Here is a 7,268-nt window from a genome sequence, read left to right as displayed (position 1 = left end):
CCTAGCACCAGCAAGAATGACAGGGTGGAAGGGTCCTACCATCAAAGGTAATCTTCACAACCCGAAGGGGTTGACGGCGACTACCACGAGGGGGACGAGTATACGTGTCCACCTGGAGAATAGAATGGCCCTGGGCATCAAGGATATGCCTAATATCGTCGTGGCAGTCTCGCCGATCCCGAACACCGGTCGCAACATGGGGCGGTTGGAGAATAGTGCCAACACTGGCGTTCACTGAACGTTCTTCGAGACCCGAACAGGGGTCTCGCCAAGGCAGGATAAGGCAGCAAAGCGGGAAGCTGCATCCTGAGAAGGAGCAGCAACGACACGTGTACCGAGACGAGTGGGGTTGAAGGTAACAGGCATCCACGGAATCAACGAGATGTCGATGGATTGAGAAATCGTCAGGCGCAGAATCAAGAGGGAGGAGATCAAAATATTTGGCCCACGAAGCGGGACCTAACAAAGCTTGATAGCCATCAGAACAGGAAGGAATCGAGCGAGTGCGGCCGTGACGAGGACGGCGTTGAGAACCCCCTCAGAGGGGTTAAAAAGGCGCAGTAGTTACAACTTGAGATGGAGCCGCGTCAGGGGAAGAGGTAGTCACCACTGGGGGCTTGGGGCTCGACCCAACCACAGAGGGAGGGAGGGGGGCCGAGGGGAGGAGTCAGAGGGGCCAAAGGAGAAGCAAGGTCGGGGCCCAATGCAGCCGAGGCTACAGAGCCTGAGAGGGTACAACAAACGTTCAACGACATATATACGAAGAAAAATTCATCTACGAATGTGCCCCCCATATCCACCATGGAGCCACAATTAGAGGCAGGGCACCCAACAGGAAGCCATTGCCGATCATTCCGGGCCCCCCCCCCCCCCCCGTAGGGGTGCGTCGTGAGTATACGCCCCACAAACGCCACCTTACGAACCATCAGTCCGTCGAGATCGGGTTCAGCGACGAAAGGGGGATTGACAATAAAAGGTTCCCCTCCCTCGAGACGTCGGGTACTACAGTTCTACGGGTGCAAGAGTATGCCTCCTCAAGCACCCGGGTATCAAAATAGAAGTCCAGACGAATAACCAAAACAAGCAAAAGGTCGGCAGGAAACGGCAAGCAGATATGAGAAGAGGGAGAAAAAAGGAAAGGAAAAGCGATCCGGCACAATTAGAGAAGACAGCAGCAGGAGTGCAAGGCCACAAAAGGACAGTCCCACGGAACACCACACTCCAGCAGCCGTCCACTAAGCCCCCTCACGGCACCAATGGGCTGGATGTGGAGAATCAAGATGTAAAGAATCCAGAGGATCAAACTATTTGGCCCACGAAGCAGAACCAAACAAGGCATGGTACGGACCAGTACGGGAAGGTATTGTGCGAATGCGGCCGTGGCGTGCGTCTAGAACCCCCAGAGGGGTTAAAAGGCACAATGAGAGACTAAGCTGCACCAGGGGACAAGGCGAGTACTACCGGGGAACTTGTGGCTCGACCCAACCAGAGAGGGGGGGGGGGGGAGCCAAGGGGAGTAGTCAGAAGGGTCAAAAGAGGAGCAAGGTCAAACCTAATGCAGTTGGGGGTCTAAGAGCCTGGTCTTTCAACACAATCCGACTCGTGGGTTGGGCCACCAAGCGCCCGAGCCCGGGAAGGAATGAGAGGAACAGATTTCAGAGACAAGAGGAAGGAAGTTCTTTTCACGAATGTGCCCACATCCACCATTGGAGGCAGGACACCCAACAAGAGACATGTTGCAGATCTTGCTGGGTGCCCTCCCTAGGGGCCCTCCCTAGGGGTGCGTCGGGATTATACACCCCACAAACACCACCTTAAGAACAGTCAGTCGAGATCGGGTTCAATGTCGAAAGGAGGATTGACAATAAAAGGTTCCGTGCGCTCGCACCTGTAGTACTCTACGTCGCAAGAGTATGCCTCCTCAAACACCCAGACGTCAAAACAAGAGAAGGCCAAAAGAATGATCAAAACAGGCACAAGGTCAGCGGGAAATGATAAAGGAGGAGAGGGGAGAACAAACGGGGGGGGGGGAAGGAAGGAGGAGGAGGAGGAGGGAGGAAGAAAGTCCAGCAAAGTTGGCGAGGACATCAGGAGGAGTACAAGGCCACAAAAAGACAGGACTGTCCCATGGAGCATCACCCCACTGGTAGCCGCCCACCAAGCCTCCTCACCGCAACAACGAGCCGGACAGGGAAGGGGGGTGCAAGATTTGGAAGATTACTTTCTCTCAGGGCCACCTATGTCAATTAGAAGATTTCCGATTTGACTAAATAGGGTCAGACGTCAGATTTGCTAGTTAGCTTTGATGCAGATTGTATAAACGCTTAATGAGAATTACAACTAATTTGTGACAAGCGAGTCACTGCTACTGAAGTTTAATTGTCAAGTATTATCAAAAAATCTCACACTAACAAACTAATAAAACTAAATTGTTTATAGCTTTAAAATCCATGTTTTAACGACAAGTACTAGAATCTATTCTATCTGTAACCAATTACCTGAAGCCATTTCACCCCCCCCTATTGGAAAATTACAAGTACAATTGGTTTAAATACATTTATTCAAATTACAGAATGTGTTCCATCACTGGAAGATTCTACAGAATTTAGAGCAGCCACCAGAGTTCTTGCTACAAGTCTTCAGTACCTAAACCTGAAAAAATTAGGTGATCATTTAAAATATGATAGTAACAACAGGTACAATGTGGTACATCGCTATGTGGGAACTTAACCAGTGCCACAGGAACATTGGGAAAAGTTGCTTCACACTTTCCTGCCAAGGAGTCAAACTACATCCCATTCTGATTAACGATTTAGTGTCCTCAATCACCAGATACTGCCCTATACACTCAAGTTACGCGACTAATTTTTAGCTGAAACTAAACTTTACACAACTTATTTCAGCCATAACGAACTGACACCAAGTCAAACTCATAAGATAACAGTTTGTTGCAAAGCTTAAGGACGTTCTACAAACTATTTTTAAATTCTGTTTTGTTCTCTATCAAACTGATCTATGCCATCTAGTCATGTCTTCAAAATGTTTAAGAAAGTGTTTGTTTCCGTAATTATCCTTGTGCATTTAAAAGAAATGCAGTCGCTGGTACTAATTGCCTTTATCCTGGTCAATATTAACAGTTACCTTGGTAATGACCGACAAGATTTGTCTTATTTACAGTACCAACAGTTTCGAATATTTGAGTATGTAGAAAATATAACTTGAAGTTATTGTTAACACAACTACCCAAGTTCTAAACTACTTAACCAAATTTGTACTAGACTTTAGTTTAAAAAGACCGCTTTTAAGGCACAGTCAAATGCAAGACAAAGGAGGGTGGGGGGGGGGGGGGGGGGGGGAGAAAGGAAGGAAAAAAAATTGCCATTCCAATGATACTGGAAAATATCCGTGCATATTAAGACTTGTGCAAATGATAAATTGACCGGTAGAGCATGCAAAATTTAGTTGTAGAATAATTTATTACCAAGTATTTGTGACCGTCTACAATAAGTTTAATATATACTAGACGAGATGTCTTAAAGATCAGAACGGATTAGAGATTTTCCCCAGGGACAAACCAAGTCAAACTTTGCTAGATAACCATTGAAAAAAAGGGCTGTGCACAAAAAAAAAAAAAAAAAAAAAAAAAAAAAAAAATTAAAGACGTCATATCTAACTCTTCTACAGAGGGTAACCAACCGATATTTTAAGACAAACTCAAGCTCTTAATCATTTCCGAAACCTGGTTGTCATTTCAGTCAGGCTGTAAAGAGCTGCCTGCAATTCTTTGTTTAGGTCCATAACCAGAAGGCCTAGTTAGTTATCCAGGACAGTTGTGATGGGTGCATTAATTTTATTAGGTGTAGGAGATACCTGGTAATTTCATTCAGGTCAGAATTGCATACGTAAAGTATTAACATCTACGGCCTTCAATTTACAAATTTTTGCAAGTCACTCACTTAAATTATGAACTTAGTTTAAGCTAATAGTTGATATCCAAGAATTAAGGATTTTAAAGTTCAGTTGGGCAATAACTAATATCAATTTTGCGTGTTAAGCCTAGTGCTCAAGGCTAGTGCTTAAGCCTAGCCTAGTCAATGTTCATACACAATATTGTAAATTTACACAAGCTTTTTTAAAAAAACCAATTAATAAATGTTGGTACTGACGCGTTACTCTTGTACACACCTGTGTCTACCATAGAGCCCGTCGTCGTAGTACTGTTGATAACCGTGGCCGTACGTGGGACGATACCCGTAGTTGTCCTGGTAGTAACCTTGGCCATACACTGGTTGGTACCGACGATCGTGAAAATATTGAGCCGTCGAGAAGTGTAGTAGAGCCAAGAGCACCAGCAGGAGAACCAGGCTCTGAAAACAGCCATTTAGTCAAACATAAAATTAAATACATTTTAAAATACACTATTAATAATCATCGAATACTACAAATAATTTAAAGTCATAATATACTTACAACACAACGCATAGTAAACATTATGGATACACAGACAACACTGAGAGTCTCCCAAGCTGTACTGACGCTCCACAGCCAAGTGACCCGGTTATATATGCTCCGCCAACACAAGCGGGACCCCGAACAAGCCAGGCTAATGTTGGCTCCAGCCGTCTCGTTTATGAGGGTCGAAACCTCGACCACACGTCTCCACAAACCAACCAATGGTATTCAGTCACAGGCAAACAAGGCAGTCAACGCCTGTCGGTTCCTTGTTGAGGTGTTGGACCCATTATCTGCCCACATGTTCCCATTCCCCATTGACTCTCCAAAATTATTAGTAACAAGAACCATGATATGGTACATATCATGGAACCATGATACAGTAATATGGGAACTCTCTCACGTGGGTATAGTAAGATATTCTCTTCGTTCCCCCTACTTTTTCAGTCGCCCATTCAGTGTTCTGCGGCCCGTAACGTTTTGAGCAAATGGTATACAGTGTGTTCCATTTCTCTCCTCCCGAATGTCCTACTTTGTCTTCCTGATCTTAAACACCTGTTGGACTCCTTGCCAGAGCTTGTGCTCCTTTTGGGTGATTTTAACTATCGGCATACCCTCTGAGGTGATGTTCTGACAATCACCCGCGGCCGTCTTCTTGAACCTTTTTATCCTCTGTTCTTCTCTGTCTCTTCCGAATTCTGGTGTACCAACTCATGTTGACTCCCGCACTTGTACCCTTTCCTGTCTTGATCTTTCTCTCTGCTCGTCTTCTCATTATTCGGACTTCATCTCGCGGTTTTTTGATGACCTACATAAGTGACTATTTCCCAGTCCTTGTCACCTTCTTCTCTTTTCGCCCTCCTTCCCTAGGTGGCAGTTAGCCAGGGCTGACTGGAACCTCTTCACTGTGCGTGCTACTCTTTCAGATCTCTGCTCTACCTGTGCCCCCGAGCTCTCCTCCTCTTTCATGACACTGTTTTTGATGCTGCCCTCTGCTCTGTTCCTCGCTCTACCTCCCGGCACGCGGAAGTGCGTTCCCTGGTGAAATGCAGACTGCTCGGGTTGTCCGCTGTAAGCGTGCAGCCTGGAAGAAACATCGTTGCCGTATGACGCTCGTTTCTTTTGTTTTGTTTTAGTTTCGGAGGGCAAGATGGCCATACTGGCCATCCGTATAGCTAAACGTGAGGGTTGGAGATCTTTCATATCCACTATTACGACTGACACTCCTCTGCCCCTGATCTGGAAGAAAATCCTCAAGATAGCGGGTAAGCTTGATAGAGATGTCTCACCAGTCCTTCACCTCCATGGTTCTATTGCGGAAGATCAGGTGACGGTCGCGACCGAACTGGGTTCTCACTTTTCGACTGTCAGCTCAGGCTCTCATTCCCCCCCCCCCCCCCCCCGCTTCTTTCCTTACCCTTAAGCCCCTTTTTGAATCTTCTCCTTTATCCTTTTTGCACTTCTATTCAGCTTCCCTATAACGATCCTTTCTCTCTCTCAGAACTCCAGTCTGCCCTGGCCCTTTGCGGTTCAACGGCGGCGGGCTTGAATGGTATTCATTATGAGATGCTTCGCCATCTCCCTCCGTGCACGTTTCAGTTTTTACTGAGTGTTTATAACCGTGTCTGGGAGTCGTCGTCAGTCCCTGAGAACTGGCTTGACTGGTTCTTCCTATTCGGAAACCTGGTTCTCTAGGATCATCCCCTAAAGACTTCCGCCCCATTGCTCTCACGAGTTGCATCTGCAAACTCTTTGAGCGTATGCTCAATGTCCGTCTGATGTGGTTCTTGGAACACAATCACCACCTCTCCCCTTCTCAATTTGACTTTTGCAAGTGTCGGAGCACGACTGATATCCTCGTCAACTTGGAGGTCTATATTCATATTGCCTTTGTTGCGAAGACCTCCGTTGTTGTTTTTTTCTTTTTGATCTGAAAAAGGCGTATGACACCACCTGGCGATACCATATTCTGTCCCAACTCCATTATTTTGGTCTTCGTGATAATCTCCCTCTCTTCCTCCAGAGCTTCCTCTCTCATCGGTCCTTCCGGGTGAGGCTTGGTACCACTCTCTCTGCCTCTTTTCGGCAATATGAAGGTGTACCCCAAGGTAGTGTTCTGAGTACTACTCTCTTTCTGGTTGCCCTCATTGGTCTTCTCTCCTCCCTTCTCTGACATTTTCTCCGCTCTTTATGTTGACGATCTTAACCTTTGCAGTCAAGGTGATGACTCGCCTTTCCTCCAACGGCGGCTTTAACTTGCGATTGATGCCGTGTCGTCAAGAGCCAATACTCATGTCTTCAAGTTCTCTCCGGCTAAGACTTGTGCTATGACTTTTACTCGGAAGCAGGTCGTCCTTCGACACCCTCTGTCGCTTTATGCTAATCCTCTTTCGTATAAGGATTCTGCTAAACTTCTGGGTTAATCTTTGACACTCGCTTGTCCTAGTCACCCGATATCTCCTACCTTCCGAGTTGAATGCTCTAAGGTCCTTAACTTACTTAAGGTCTTCTTCCATACATCCTGGGAAGCTGATAGGCGCACGCTAAACTCGTCTAAACGTCTAAACTCGATTATGACCGTCCTGCTTACCCATCTGCCTCTCCCCTCTCCCATCGTCGTCTTGATGCACTTCATCATACTGGACTCCGTCTTAGCTCTGGTACCTTTCGTTTGTCCCCTACCCAGAGCTTGTATGTTGAGACTGACGTCCTGTCTTCACAGGAACGAAATGATCGGTACTGTCTTCGCTGCTTTGCGCGGTCCTTACAACACCCCTCACACTCGCTTATGTCGTCTATGGGCACTGTTCCCTTTC

The 7,268-nt window shown here is 46.6% G+C and overlaps 1 long non-coding RNA gene across 1 annotated transcript; it reads right to left on the bottom strand.

The window, feature by feature from the left end:
- Nucleotides 1-2,542: 2,542 nt before the first annotated feature.
- On the bottom strand, nt 2,543-4,627 carry LOC123751593 (uncharacterized). The gene is made up of 3 exons (XR_011224739.1): nt 4,471-4,627; nt 4,186-4,367; nt 2,543-2,652 (listed from the first exon to the last, which is right to left on the bottom strand). It is a non-coding gene; the product is annotated as an uncharacterized lncRNA (long non-coding RNA).
- Between the last annotated feature and the right edge of the window lie 2,641 nt (nt 4,628-7,268).

Source organism: Procambarus clarkii, chromosome 75, assembly GCF_040958095.1.
Source record: "Procambarus clarkii isolate CNS0578487 chromosome 75, FALCON_Pclarkii_2.0, whole genome shotgun sequence".
Taxonomy (NCBI): Eukaryota; Metazoa; Arthropoda; class Malacostraca; order Decapoda; family Cambaridae; genus Procambarus; species Procambarus clarkii.
This window is presented reverse-complemented; position numbering and strand designations above follow the sequence as displayed.